The 15,457-nt window shown below is 36.9% G+C and overlaps 2 long non-coding RNA genes across 2 annotated transcripts; both read left to right on the top strand.

The window, feature by feature from the left end:
- The first annotated feature begins 882 nt into the window (after positions 1-882).
- LOC145739519 (uncharacterized) lies at positions 883-1,708 on the top strand. Its single transcript, XR_014181066.1, has 2 exons — positions 883-1,303; positions 1,364-1,708. It is a non-coding gene; the product is annotated as an uncharacterized LOC145739519 (long non-coding RNA).
- An 11,202-nt stretch (positions 1,709-12,910) lies between these two features.
- LOC145739535 (uncharacterized) lies at positions 12,911-14,475 on the top strand. Its single transcript, XR_014181071.1, has 2 exons — positions 12,911-14,069; positions 14,130-14,475. It is a non-coding gene; the product is annotated as an uncharacterized LOC145739535 (long non-coding RNA).
- Positions 14,476-15,457: the final 982 nt, after the last annotated feature.

Below are 15,457 nucleotides of genomic sequence, written 5' to 3'. Positions count from 1 at the left end.
GTCTACAATCAGTGTCTGCTTCCCTGAAACAACAGAATATAACGGTGGCCCGTTACACTTATAAAATCCAAGTGGCGCAATTGACGAGGTGAAATAAATTTAGAGGGCGGCAAACGATAATACCCTGAAACTAGAACGGTGTCAGGCTATAGGTTTTCGACCCCGCTGATTCTTTTAAGCCAATCAGATTTCCCCTAGGTTGTCTAGCAACGGTAGCTGAGTTTGATATCCATAGCAACCGTATATCCATAGCTGAGTTTGAATCCATAGCAACCGTTGGATATGGAACGGTATTTCGGAACCGATGGGACCTAAAATTTGTTCAACCCCAGAGTTGGGTTCCTAGTGTGGGCTTTCCATTTGACTGAAAAATTTTCAAAATCCAAGATGGCTGCTAGACATGGCAACGGTAACTAAGGGGTTTGTAGGCCAAACGGTAAACAATTTGTATTGGCAAGTTTGCAGGGATTGGTAGAGAAAAAAAACATCAAAGACAAAAAAATTCTCCCTTGGTAACGGTTGCTATGTATGATATCTCGAAAACGGTAGAAGATGGATTTTTCCTGATTGCAGATTTGCAATCTAGGGACCACCTACCCAAAGTAAAATTTAAAAAATTTAAAATTGTCGTTTTCACCGAGAACCCGTTTTTCGGGTACAATTAAACCTGTCAAATGGTGAGTCGGGGCCCAGATTTGATAACAGATTTGAGTTGAGCAGGTCCGAGTTGGTCTAGGATGAAAATATCAGATTTTTCGCTGCAGTGGTTCCGGAGATAAAAATTATGGTACCTGGGGCCAAAATTTTCTATCTTGGAACCTATGGGAAACAAAAATTTTTCATTGCGGATTTAGTTTAGTCATAATTAATTTTCAGTTGCAACGTATATAAATTAATTGGTACAGTTTTCGAGATGATTGGTGGTGACGTGCGTATGGGTGATGACGTCGGTGGCCAGATTCCTTTCGAATCGGAGAGGACAAAGTCCGATACCTGGCTGCGGTTTCTTTTGTCGTGCGTTTAGAGTAAAATTGTATTATAGTTTACTATACTAAATGAAAACGAATACTCGAATGGCTTATCGGGGAGATGAGCGGAGAAAGAATGTAAGGTAAAAAAGGATTGTCGGTTAAAAGTGGTTCGTGCAGGTCTGTTTGAATCGAGATTTCGTAGTAGTAGGCGAAATTATCTTGTGTTTAAGAAATTTAAACAATATTATAAATCACAATAGTATTTATATTAATTAAGACTGTATAAGATAAAATAGCTGGATAACACAGGGCATGTCGGCCAAATCTTCCAGGTAAATAATTATGTTGTTAGGTGAATATAACTAAGATGGGGAATTTACAACCCTTTACAGCTTTTGATTGCTTCGTCACTTTTAACATTGACGAGGAAAAGTTACTACTGGACACTGTAAACGGACTCCTGCGTATAAGAGTGTATTTGGAAGCACGAAATTCCTGGATGGACAAGTGTGTCACCCTGACTAATGGACGATCACCCGTGGCACGTTTTTGAATTACCTCGCCACTAATAAGACTTAGTGTGTAAGTTGCGTTGACAGGCCTGTCTGATGTAAGTTTAGTTTTGTTTATGTCTATTTAATTGTAAGTGTGGTGTAACTATAGTTTACAGGCCTTTGTATTATCATGCAATGCGTACTATGTGGATGCTAATATACATTTACTGAATATTTATTTAAGATTTACGGGTATTATTTAAAATCTGGCGTTGATGTCAGAAGTAACCCGTTACAACTGGCGCCCGAGCAAAAAAAACTACTACTTACTTTTTTTTTGGTATATATAAGTTGTTTTGTAAGTCTTACTAATGCTGGTATTTTTAGGTGTTTAATGCAAATGCATGGCTATCAGTATCGAATGTTGAGGTGCGGTATAATCAGAGTGTCTGGTATACTCAATACGGTAGTGCAGATAGGTCATACGAGTAGTGTTATAGGTCAGCTTGGTCAGTAGTTGAAGGCGCTGGGGAGATCGAACTCGCAGCAGTGGGTGAAAGGGTAAGTCTTCTCGGTTCTGACTGGTTTGTTTCGTCGATGTTTTTGCCTTGGCACGTTGTCACCATTTCGTTTTGATTATTCAATATAACATGTAAAATATATGGCCATAATAATAAAGATAATAAATTATAATATTGAATAAATTGGTGAAGAAGGAAATACATTTTCTTTATGCCATTTTTAAATTGGTAATCCGGATCAGGGAGATTAGATTGTGCTCTGGAAGGGAACTTGTTGTTGCGTACATTTGAATAGTTTCCATCGGCAATCCGGGCGTTATGAGGTAGATCTGATGTTTAATGAACTTATAATTAGAGGATGCCCGTTATTTGTTGTCAAAGTGTGCATTTTGGCAGTGCTCAGTTATATTAATTATATACTTAGTTATTATTGTTGTTAGTCTTTAATGATAATCATACTGGTTATGATAACCGTGAATACATGAATTTGGTCTTTTTTATAATTCTTTCTGTAAGGTTAAGAATTGCATAAGTAAATAGTGAAGCTTTATGAAATATGGCGAATAACAACGGGCAAGAATCGAACGTAACCACAAAGGACTTAGAGAAAAATATAGTCAGCGAAGATGAAAACGTTACTGGGAGTGGGGCAATTAAAAGAACCACGCAGTTATTAAACCAGATCACTAGAACAAAAGAAGCCCGAAACTTGGAGTTTGATAAAAGGCGTTCGGCTCAGATGACAGATTTTGCAGGTTTTAAAGAAATACCCAACACACCTAAACGAAAGGAAAGTGAATATTCATTCGTTAACTACATGGATAGTTCAGATGATGATCTGAGCACGGTTAAACAAAGAAAAAAGAATAAAGAATCATTAGCCGCTTGTTTTTCGATGTGTCCAGTGGACCAGCAAGGAAAACTTCAGAACCATAATGCTGGGGATCCAGACATGCAACACCACGGTTACGGTCAGCTAAATGATCGATTGATTGGGTACAGTATTAACAGCCAAATGTATAGAATGCCGGTGGACTTGCAGAATCAGCCAACTTTCAATGGAACTAGTAATTTAACCCCAAAGGAATTTTTGAAAAGATTAAATGTATGGATAGAAGAACAACAGATTCCTCAACACGAACATTTAATGTGGGCCAGGAGATGCTTAAAGGGTACAGCGAAATTGTGGGACGAAGTTTTTTGTGATAGTATTAGTAACTATGAACAGTGGCGGCAGCTGTTCTTAAGGAAATTTTGGTGCCGAGATAGGCAACAACAAGAATTGATGGAAATATATAATGGACAGTATCAGGTGTCAGAAGTTTTTAGAATGGCTCCATATTTCCTAAAAATGATTAAAAAAATTAAAGATATAGATTTAATTACAATCGAAGAAGGAATAAACCCCTTAATTAAACATTTTCCACTGGAGACAGCAAGGATTTTGACCAGTATTAATCCAAAAACAATAGAAAATATTTATGAAACCCTGGAACATTTGGACGTTTTAGAGAACCGTAAAGTAGACAAGCAATACGGCGAATCTGGCAATAGGTTTCGACGCAGATCAGATAATGGAGTACAGTACAGACGACCATCAGATGATGTTTATGTAAATAACGCACAAAGAGACCGGCGCAGAGATACTACTAGGGAAAATTACCAGGACAACCGGAGATACTATAGAGATCAAGCTAATCGATACTATAAAGATGAACAGGACCACACCGCATATGGTCAGCCGGCAAGATACAACCGTAGAATTGGTGATAACCGACAGTGGGGTGGTAACGACAGATCCACAGATGCAAATAAGTACCGGGAGGCGCACAGAATGACCAGTAAAGAACACAAACCAGATGAGGAGTCTCAGTATAAGAGGAGCAGATACAATATAAACTCTATGAGAATACAAAAGAATGACAATATGGAGGACAGACAGGACTTTGGAGAGGAGAACTGTGAAAATTCGGAAAACTAATTGAGGTGTATTATAACAGCTCCGATAATACCCCTAATTTGAGTAAAGGAGCAAAGTTTAGAGAACATTCACCAAAAGGCATTTCAAAGAAGTCGCATTTAATTGGTGACAGGAAACAGCAGAGGAAAACACTTAGCAACGCCCCACGTACAATAGATATGAAGGGAGACAATACACAGTCAAGTAGTAAAACACAGTTGGAAATTAATTGTAATACTATTTTTATCAATTCGGACGAAGAAGATATTGTCGAGAAGGGCAATTTGGCTCCTTTAATCAGTGCTTGTGTCGGAATCATTCCATGCGAAGTGCTAATAGATTCAGGCAGTTCGGTAACTTGCATTTCGGAAAAGTTCTATAGAAATTTGATGGACAAAAATAAAGACACATTGCAACTGCCAGTATCCGGCGTCAAAATAGTTGGAGCAACTGGAGGAAGAAGTAAGACAGTTAAATGTCAGGTGTACATAAAATTAAAAATTGAAGATAAGGAATTTGATCTGGCAGCTTTGGTGGTGGAAAATTTGATATGTAACGTGATAATAGGCACTGATTGGCTTAACAAAGAAGAATGTCAAATAGATTTTGGAGAAAAAGCTCTTCGAGTCAGAAATACAAAATGTACATTTGTTAGAATGGAGAGTAAAAGTGGAAAAGAGCATGATATGTTTGTTATTTCAGATCGAAACTTTGAGTATGTCAACGCACTTAGTCAGGTATTCGAAAAAGAAATCTTAGAATTGACAGCCCAATTTTCTACGTTGTTTTCAGATGAACCTGGCAGGACAAATGTGTATATACATAAAATTAGATTGTCAGATGACAAGCCTTTTAAACCACGATCATACCCAATACCTTGGTGTCACAAGGAAAAAGTTAAAAATAAAATTGAAGAAATGATCGAGTGGGGTGTAATTAGAAAATCTGAAACACCGTATATTTCACCGTTAGTACCTATTATCAAAAAAGATCGAACTGTGCGAGTATGTCTTGATGCGCAAGCACTGAATAAAAAGATATAATAATATAATAATAATAAATATCTTTATTTCGAATTATGTTAACATAAAAGGAAATAACGTCAAAAACAACAGAAAAGACACTGTTTTCTATTATACCTACGCCTAGTTGCTAAAACAACACAATGAAACATTCTACTTTTAGTCTAAGTACTCTTTTAAAGAATATGGTTCTAGGTGTACAAGGAATTTATATACGGCTGTTTTAAATGGTTTCAGTTGCGTGATAAGTTTAATGTCTCTTGGTAGTTTATTATAACATTTTATAGCATTGTAGTAAGGTCCATGCTCGTATAGCGTAAGCCTGTGCCTAGGAAAAGAGTATTCGAGATTTCGCGTTACATAATTATTCTGTGGCATATGTTGCTGGAACGTTAACTTATTTTTAAAAAAATATAAAATGCACTCCTGTATGTAAATGGCATGAACCGTCATTAAGTTGTTTGTTTTAAATTTTCCCCTACATGTTTCGTTTACTTTCATTTGTAATATGATCCTAAGTACTCTTTTCTGACAAACAAAAACCCTTCCAATATCAGTACTTTGCCCATAAAAAATAATACCATATCTGATACGCGACTCAAAATTGGCGTGGTAAATCATTTTCTTAGTCTGTAACGACAGATATCCGGTTAAGACGCGCATCGAATAACATATCGTATGCAGTTTACTCACAATACTGTCTACATGGGGCTGCCAGGAGAGGCTGCTATCTAAGATCATTCCCAAAAACTTAGTTTTTTGTTCTATCTCAAAGTTTGCGTCACCCAGTGTAATTTCTTGTGGTCTGTCAATGGCAGACCTGCTCGCTTGGAAGACCATTACTTTTGTTTTCGAATTATTTAGACTCATCTTATGTTTTGAGAACCAGTGGTGTGCTTTTTGCATTACTTCGTTTGCCAGTGAGAAAACAGAATTAATATTGGTACCCAGTAATAACAAATTGGTATCGTCCGCATAGTTTGTGATATGAAGCTTTTCATCGGCACCACTCAGTAAGTCTGTGATATCATTAATATATATTACAAAGAGCAACGGACCCAGAATGCTACCTTGAGGTATTCCCAAGGAAACCTCTATCTTGCTAGAAACAACCCTATGCTGTCCGACACCGATTGCTACCTGTTGCTGTCTGCCTGTAAGATAAGAAAGTAGCCACTTATTTGCTACTCCGTGGACACCCAATAGCCTGAGTTTTTTCAGCAATATCTCATGATTTATTGTGTCATATGCCTTAGTCAAGTCTAGGTATATTCCGACTGGGATTTCTTTATTTTCTAGAGATGTTAATATTTTTTCGATGAACTGAAAAATGGCTGTTTGCGTAGATCTGCCCTTGACATAACCATGTTGAAACCCGTTGAGCAACCCGTTTAATACTAGATAATTGCTAAGTCTGTCAGTCATAACTCTTTCGAATATTTTCGAAAAACTAGTAAGCAAGCTTATTGGTCTATAATTCTCTAGTTGCTGCGTCGTATCTTTTTTGTGTATCGGGACAATAATAGCCAGTTTCAATTGGTTGGGAAAAATGCCGCATCTCATCGAATTATTAACAATATGTACCAAAGGCCTAACAATCGTTGTTATTACATACTTTATTATCACGTTAGATATGTCATCATGCCCGCAGCTATTTTTATTTTTGAGATTAGACACAATGTTCAATATCTCTTTATTATCGACACTATCCAGGGAGATGGTCTCCTGACAACCTTTTTCAGCGGAAGCCGAAAACGGAACATCAGGCAGGTTACAGAGCAACACCGATGACGCATTGAGAAAAAAATTATTAAACTCTTCCGCCATTTCTAAGTTGTTATATTCGTTGATTACTTGCTTATCGTTTTTACCTTGTTTGCCCGATATTTCGCTCACCGCCCGCCAGCATGCTTTAGATCTGTTATTAGACGACTTAATTTTTTCATTATAATACTCCATTTTTTTATTTTTTAAAAGTGTATCATATTGTTTTTTCTTTTCTGCATACTTAGCTCTAAACTAGTCATGACAATTTTTTAACCTATAAAAAATTTATAGTCACGCCGAAGAAAAATTGCACTTCCTCCATGTGCACCTTCACGTCGCCTGCAGAAACTGGTCACTAAGTTAAATTCTCTTATTTGGTGCTGTTTGAGTTGTTCCTCTGTTTTCCAGTGTTCGGTCACACACAACATACTGCATGTGCTATGTTCCCTTAGCATTAACTCTAAACCGTTAATAGAGTTACCGATTGACTGTAGGTTCTGATGTATCAAGCTTGCGTTGTGTTCGTTATCCGGTGGCAGTTCATTTTTAGTTGTCAGTTTACAATTATCGTTCAGGTGAAAATTAGTCTTCCGTTTTTCTGTGTTCAAAAATTTGTGCTGCTGTCATAGTTTGTGTTTTGCCTTACCCTTTCCAGTTTTCTTTTATATATGGGGCATTCCTTGTCTCTGGCTGTGTGACTTACTTCTTTGTAGCCCATTTGGGTACAGTTAATACACCGAAAATTTGTGGTCTCACATTCTTTAGCTGAGTGCTTTCCACTGCACTTATAACAAACGTCATCCCACTTGCAATATTTTGACACATGACCAACCACAACACTTGAAGCATAACGCTAGTTGGTGATATTCTTGTACATATGTTGCTATTAAATCAAAGTTTACCGTACCCTTCTTTAGAAACCATTTTGTAACCATCGCCGGTGCTTTCAGTATCCAGTTTTCTTTGTTTTGATTTCTACAAGGGATTTTAGTTACTACTTGGATTTTTTTTAGTTCTTCATTACTCGACACGCTTTTAACATCCGGGTTTCCTTGTATTAACTCAGCTATAAAACTTTCATTTTCGAATCCTTTTTCAATGCCTGTCAACATAAACATGGGATCTGGTTGTTTTATTTCTTTGATGTTTATTTGATCTGCGCTATCTCTTAAAATTTCTCCCAATTTTATCTGTTGTTCCCTACTATGACTTTCAACCACGACAGCACCGTCCCGCGTTGGTCTTATGCTTTTAAGTCCTCCTCCTAAATCCTTGTCTTTAACATTTTCTTTCATAGATAGACATGGATTATGAATGCCCGTTACCAGCAGAACATTTGTTGTATCGGGTAGATAGGAGTTTATATTTTAGCACTCTAGATTTAACTAGCAGTTTTTGGCTCCCTCCCTATCCCTCTAGACAAAAACTCAACCAAGTACTGTGGATTTTTATTTGATAATCAGGTGTACGAATTCTTGGTTATGCCGTTTGGTCTTAAAACTGCGGTAGCAGGAATGTCCAGATGCATTAATTTAATTTTCAGGGATTGTACTGATTTTGTATCAGATCAGATCAGATCAGATGATATTTTGGTTACCTCTTCGTCAAAGGTTGAACACTATGAACACCTTAAGATCGTATTTAAGAAGTTGACAGGTGCAGGTATGACTGTAAATGTATCAAAGTGCAAATTCTTTAGAGAAGAAATTCCTTTCTTGGGGCATGTTTTAACGGGTGACGGAGTTAAAATTGATCCAACTAAGCTTGAATCTTTGAAACTATTCCCAAGACCAATTAACATCAAAACTTTGCGAGGATTTTTAGGAATTTGCAATTATCATCGGCGTTTTTGTCCGAAATACTCGAAAACACTACAACCTTTGGACCAACTTTTGAAGAAAGGAGTGAAATGGAAATGGGATGACATTCAGGAGAAGGCTTTCAACATGGCAAAAGAAAGCATAATTAATTCTAGTCAGCTGTACCATCCGGACCTAGGCAAGGAATTTCATATGGAAACAGATGCTAGTGATGTTGCTATCGCCGGAAGGTTATATCAAGTCGTAGAAAATAAACAGCTGACAATTGCCTATTACAGTAGGAAGCTAACTATTGCCGAAACAAACTATTATACATGTGAAAAAGAGCTGTTGGCCATAATAGCATGCCTACTAAAATGGAAAACGATTGTAATGGGGGCAAGGATAATAATATGGAGTGATCACAAAAGTTTGTCGTTCCTGTTAAATTGTCAATTACTAAACCCAAGATTGACGAGATGGTACCTAAAAATACAAAATTTTAATTTTGGCATCAAACATATAGAGGGGAAAAACAATATTGTTGCGGATGCTCTGTCCAGATTACCGTACGAAACATTAGAAGGAAAGGACATCAAAATAGCAAATATTCAAGTTCTTAAAAATACAAGTCTAGAAAAACAACTAAAAAATATACAGAATTTACAACATTTAGATGAACATTTGGGTAAGATTATTGACAAGTTAAATTTGGATAATACTGACAATCAACAGATAACAGATAAATTATACAATGGCGTGCTTTTTCATTTCAGCAAAGTAGAGAACAGTTACAAAATACACGTGCCAGATATCCTTAAGAAAGAAATAGTAAGTACATATCATGAGAAATTTGGCCATTTTGGAGCCTGGAAGACTTTCAAGGCAATTGCAGAGTACTTCTACTGGAAAAATATGAGACAAACAGTTAAAGGCTATGTAAGAATATGCGAACTCTGTCAGAAGTCAAAAATTTCAAATCAAAATTATACTGGAATTATGAAGTCTATAATTCCAAAGAATGAGAATGAACTTATAGCTGTTGATCTATTTGGCCCTTTGCCCTCATCCATAGCAGGTGTAAGATACATTTTCGTGGTCCTAAATGTGTTCACGAAATTTGTAAAACTTTACAAACTAAAGAAGCCAACAGCAAGAGCAATTATTGCAAAATTGGAAAATGATTATTTCATTAATATTCGGAAACCGGATAGAATTCTATCTGACAATGGAACTCAATTTACGTCCAAGGAATGGAACTATTTTTTACTGCAGAATAAGATAGCAAATTTACACTGCACAATTAGGCATCCTCAGAGTAATCCCAGTGAGAGAATCATGCGAGAAATAGGACGCTTATTGCGGATTTATTGTCACAATAAACATACGGCATGGGCTAAATATACCAACAAAATTGAGACGCTTATCAACTGCGCAGTACACGAATCGACGGAAATGGCTCCAATCACGTTAGAATTAGGAAAATTACCAAATCAGGAGGTAAGAAAGTTAATTACCTTTCCAGACCAACAGGATAAAAGCGTGGATATGGTGGTAATCAGAGCGAAGCTACAGTCGAAAGCAGAAGCCAGACAAGCGAGACATAACAAGGACAAAAGAAAATTCACTAACTTCGAAGAAGGACAGCTTGTATGGCTCAGAGCAAATCACATATCGTCAGCGGATGACGGGGAAATTAAAAAGCTGTTTATGATTTATGAGGGTCCATATAAAATAAAGAAGGTCATTGGGCATAATGCGTATAAGCTCATATATCCAGAGAATGGCAAGGTTAGAGGAAATTTTAACACGGTGCATTTGAAACCACATGTAGGCTCCGTAGAATGATGATCATTATGAGCGTTTGGGGCCTAATTCTAGTGGGGCTATGTGAGAAATATAAAAAGGGTGTTCGTGTGGCTGAATTGTGTTTATTTTTGGTTATATGTATGTTCTAGTAATTTAAAGAGTGTTGTGATTAGCAATTTATATTCAAAAAAAAAAAAAATATATATATATATATATATAAAAATAATAATAATATATTATGTGTATTTGTATATTTTGGAAAAGTGGGATCGGTGTTGAAGCTTAATGATTGTTGATTGGAGGCGGTTCAAAGTTTGAATTTTCTTTGGATTTTTGTTTTTTTTTTCTTTATCAAATAAATTAGTGGGGCTATGCAACGTATATAAATTAATTGGTACAGTTTTCGAGATGATTGGTGGTGACGTGCGTATGGGTGATGACGTCGGTGGCCAGATTCCTTTCGAATCGGAGAGGACAAAGTCCGATAGAGCTCGAATCAGCTAAGAAAAGGCCACAGGCGTCATCAAACGATGATGTCACGATCTCTGTACGTCTCGCTTTAAATATTGCTGCTCTCGTTACTTTCCAAGTTGTTGCAGCCAGTCAGTGGTGTGCTATTATTTTATCAGTAAAATGAAACGTTTTCTTCGTTTTTAATAAAGAAAATAAAAGACAAAAAGTTTTTCAAAGGAATGGAAACTCCTTCTGCTTCTTTCTTCATAAATTGTAAGACGTTACTGACGATTTCACGGCCTTGGCTGTGTATGATAACACCTTTCCTTCCAACCTTTTTGGAAGACATTATGACAAAATAACGTTTTTCATTCATAACACTGTGTGAACTTCAACTGCGACCATCAACAATACAACCAAAACACCAGACTAAAACGGAACCTAACCTAATCCCCTAAGTCTCCCTGTTCGCCACTACATTTTTTTAAACTTGGCAACACCTTTTAGAGTGCCGGCTAGTAAAAGCATATAAAAAGGTCCATCTGTCCCTGGCTGCTGCCGCATCTGTTTTAATTGTGTCCAAGTAAAAACCATACTACGTTGCCAAGTGGCTTTTTGACCGCTTAACAATTTATTTTCGGGAATATTTTAATAGGACGCCTCTGATTATATCTAATGCGACGGCAACTGTAGAAGGAGAAAGAAATAGTTTTAAAAACTGCGTCATTGATGATGCGGTGGCCTTTTCTCATCTGATTCGAGCTCTACAGCTCGAATCAGCTAAGAAAAGGCCACAGGCGTCATCAAACGATGATGTCACGATCTCTGGCTCGAATCAGCTAAGAAAAGGCCACAGGCGTCATCAAACGATGATGTCACGATCTCTGTACGTCTCGCTTTAAATATTGCTGCTCTCGTTACTTTCCAAGTTGTTGCAGCCAGTCAGTGGTGTGCTATTATTTTATCAGTAAAATGAAACGTTTTCTTCGTTTTTAATAAAGAAAATAAAAGACAAAAAGTTTTTCAAAGGAATGGAAACTCCTTCTGCTTCTTTCTTCATAAATTGTAAGACGTTACTGACGATTTCACGGCCTTGGCTGTGTATGATAACACCTTTCCTTCCAACCTTTTTGGAAGACATTATGACAAAATAACGTTTTTCATTCATAACACTGTGTGAACTTCAACTGCGACCATCAACAATACAACCAAAACACCAGACTAAAACGGAACCTAACCTAACCCCCTAAGTCTCCCTGTTCGCCACTACATTTTTTTAAACTTGGCAACACCGTTTAGAGTGCCGGCTAGTAAAAGCATATAAAAAGGTCCATCTGTCCCTGGCCGCTGCCGCATCTGTTTTAATTGTGTCCAAGTAAAAACCGTACTACGTTGCCAAGTGGCTTTTTGACCGCTTAACAATTTATTTTCGGGAATATTTTAATAGGACGCCTCTGATTATATATAATGCGACGGCAACTGTAGAAGGAGAAAGAAATAGTTTTAAAAACTGCGTCATTGATGATGCGGTGGCCTTTTCTCATCTGATTCGAGCTCTACGTCTCGCTTTAAATATTGCTGCTCTCGTTACTTTCCAAGTTGTTGCAGCCAGTCAGTGGCGTGCTATTATTTTATCAGTAAAATGAAACGTTTTTGTCGTTTTTAATAAAGAAAATAAAAGACAAAAAGTTTTTCAAATGAATGGAAACTCCTTCTGCTTCTTTCTTCATAAATTGTAAGACGTTACTGACGATTTCACGGCCTTGGCTGTGTATGATAACACCTTTCCTTCCAACCTTTTTGGAAGACATTATGACAAAATAACGTTTTTCATTCATAACACTGTGTGAACTTCAACTGCGACCATCAACAATACAACCAAAACACCGGACTAAAACGGAACCTAACCTAACCCCCTAAGTCTCCCTGTCCGCCACTACATTTTTTTAAACTTGTCAACACCGTTTAGATTGCCGGCTAGTAAAAGCATATAAAAAGGTCCATCTGTCCCTGGCCGCTGCCGCATCTGTTTTAATTGTGTCCAAGTAAAAACCGTACTACGTTGCCAAGTGGCTTTTTGACCGCCTAACAATTTATTTTCGGGAATATTTTAATAGGACGCCTCTGATTATATCTAATGCGACGGCAACTGTAGAAGGAGAGAGAAATAGTTTTAAAAACTGCGTCATGGATGATGCGGTGGCCTTTTCTCATCTGATTCCAGCTTTAGAGCTCGAATCAGCTAAGAAAAGGCCACAGGCGTCATCAAACGATGATGTCACGATCTCTGTACGTCTCGCTTTAAATATTGCTGCTCTCGTTACTTTCCAAGTTGTTGCAGCCAGTCAGTGGCGTGCTATTATTTTATCAGTAAAATGAAACGTTTTCGTCGTTTTTAATAAAGAAAATAAAAGACAAAAAGTTTTTCAAAGGAATGGAAACTCCTTCTGCTTCTTTCTTCATAACTTGTAAGACGTTACTGACGATTTCACGGCATTGGCTGTGTATGATAACACCTTTCTTTCCAACCTTTTTGGAAGACATTATGACAAAATAACGTTTTTCATTCATAACACTGTGTGAACTTCAACTGCGACCATCAACAATACAACCACAACACCAGACTAAAACGGAACCTAACCTAACCCCCTAAGTCTCCCTCTCCGTCACTACATTTTTTTAAACTTGGCAACACCGTTTAGAGTGCCGGCTAGTAAAAGCATGTAAAAAGGTCCATCTGTCCCTGGCCCCTACCGCATCTGTTTTAATTGTGTCCAAGTAAAAACCGTACTACGTTGCCAAGTGGCTTTTTGACCGCTTAACAATTTATTTTCGGGAATATTTTAATAGGACGCCTCTGATTATATCTAATGCGACGGCACCTGTAGAAGGAGAGAGAAATAGTTTTAAAAACTGCGTCATTGATGATGCCGTGGCCTTTTCTCATCTGATTCGAGCTATACCTGGCTGCGGTTTCTTTTGTCGTGCGTTTAGAGTAAAATTGTATTATAGTTTACTATACTAAATGAAAACGAATACTCGAATGGCTTATCGGGGAGATGAGCGGAGAAAGAATGTAAGGTAAAAAAAGATTGTCGGTTAAAAGTGGTTCGTGCAGGTCTGTTTGAATCGAGATTTCGTAGTAGTAGGCGAAATTATCTTGTGTTTAAGAAATTTAAACAATATTATAAATCACAATAGTATTTATATTAATTAAGACTGTATAAGATAAAATAGCTGGATAACACAGGGCATGTCGGCCAAATCTTCCAGGTAAATAATTATGTTGTTAGGTGAATATAACTAAGATGGGGAATTTACAACCCTTTACAGCTTTTGATTGCTTCGTCACTTTTAACATTGACGAAGAAAAGTTACTACTGGACACTGTAAACGGACTCCTGCGTATAAGAGTGTATTTGAACAGCACGAAATTCCTGGATGGACAAGTGTGTCACCCTGACTAATGGACGATCACCCGTGGCACGTTTTTGAATTACCTCGCCACTAATAAGACTTAGTGTGTAAGTTGCGTTGACAGGCCTGTCTGATGTAAGTTTAGTTTTGTTTATGTCTATTTAATTGTAAGTGTGGTGTAACTATAGTTTACAGGCCTTTGTATTATCATGCAATGCGTACTATGTGGATGCTAATATACATTTACTGAATATTTATTTAAGATTTACGGGTATTATTTAAAATCTGTCGTTGATGTCAGAAGTAACCCGTTACACAGTCCACTGTTTGGTCACCAGTGTCACTGTTTGTCTATACTTATCATTTAGTGTATGACGTAATTTGAATAATTACTGTTTTTTAGCTTTTTGAACATAAAAGTACATTTTTTTTGTAACATGTAATACATCATTTTAATGCAAAAAACGTCCTCTTTTTAACTAGATAAAAAAAACAAAATGGCGTCCGTAAGAAAAAAAGAAGTTGATGAGGGTATCTCGAGACCGAAACGTCGGAACTGAAAACAAAATACACAGAAAGATAGTCCTTAAAAAGTTGCTGTAACAATGTTCAAGCCAAATTTTAAAATTTTTAAAATTATCGAAAATACAGCACTTTTTTGAAAATTGTCATTTTTGCTTTTTCGAAAATAATTCAAAAACGAAGCAAAAATTAAATATTTTGAAAACGGTGTTGGATTGCCTATTAAATTCTCTAAAACTTTCCCCATTTAACCGACTCTGTAACTCTTACGGTTCCCGAGATTCCAATACATGTAGAACCAATTTGGGACACACTGTATATTATATTCTGTGATACTATAAATATAGGTTCCAATTAGTTTAATAACTGACTGCGGTTATTGTAATATAAACAATTTTTCATTCACCATATTGTTGATATTTTTGCGAATAATTGAAGTGGGTACTTTCTTTTGCTTTAGATGGCGCGACGTGTATCAACTGTCCGATGCGCATAGTGACTTTTTCATTTGTACTATAGTTTTGTCCAAGATTCGTTGCGTCACGTGACTCATATGCCACATCATCTATCAATTATCAATCTATCATGGGTCAGAATGGCCAGAAATCAGTTTTGTATAAGATCAAGGTCAAATGTTACATTTTTGGACATCCATAGCGGGCTATGAATCAAGGATTAACTAATTGAAAGTAATAAGTGAGTTTCTAGTTAGTTTGTCTATG

This window comes from Ips typographus, unplaced genomic scaffold (genome assembly GCF_016097725.1).
Source record: "Ips typographus isolate SLU unplaced genomic scaffold, UJ_Ityp_2.0 IpsContig33, whole genome shotgun sequence".
In the NCBI taxonomy this organism is placed as follows: domain Eukaryota; kingdom Metazoa; phylum Arthropoda; class Insecta; order Coleoptera; family Curculionidae; genus Ips; species Ips typographus.
Note: the sequence above shows the minus strand (reverse complement) of the source record. Positions and strands in the feature narration are given on the sequence as shown.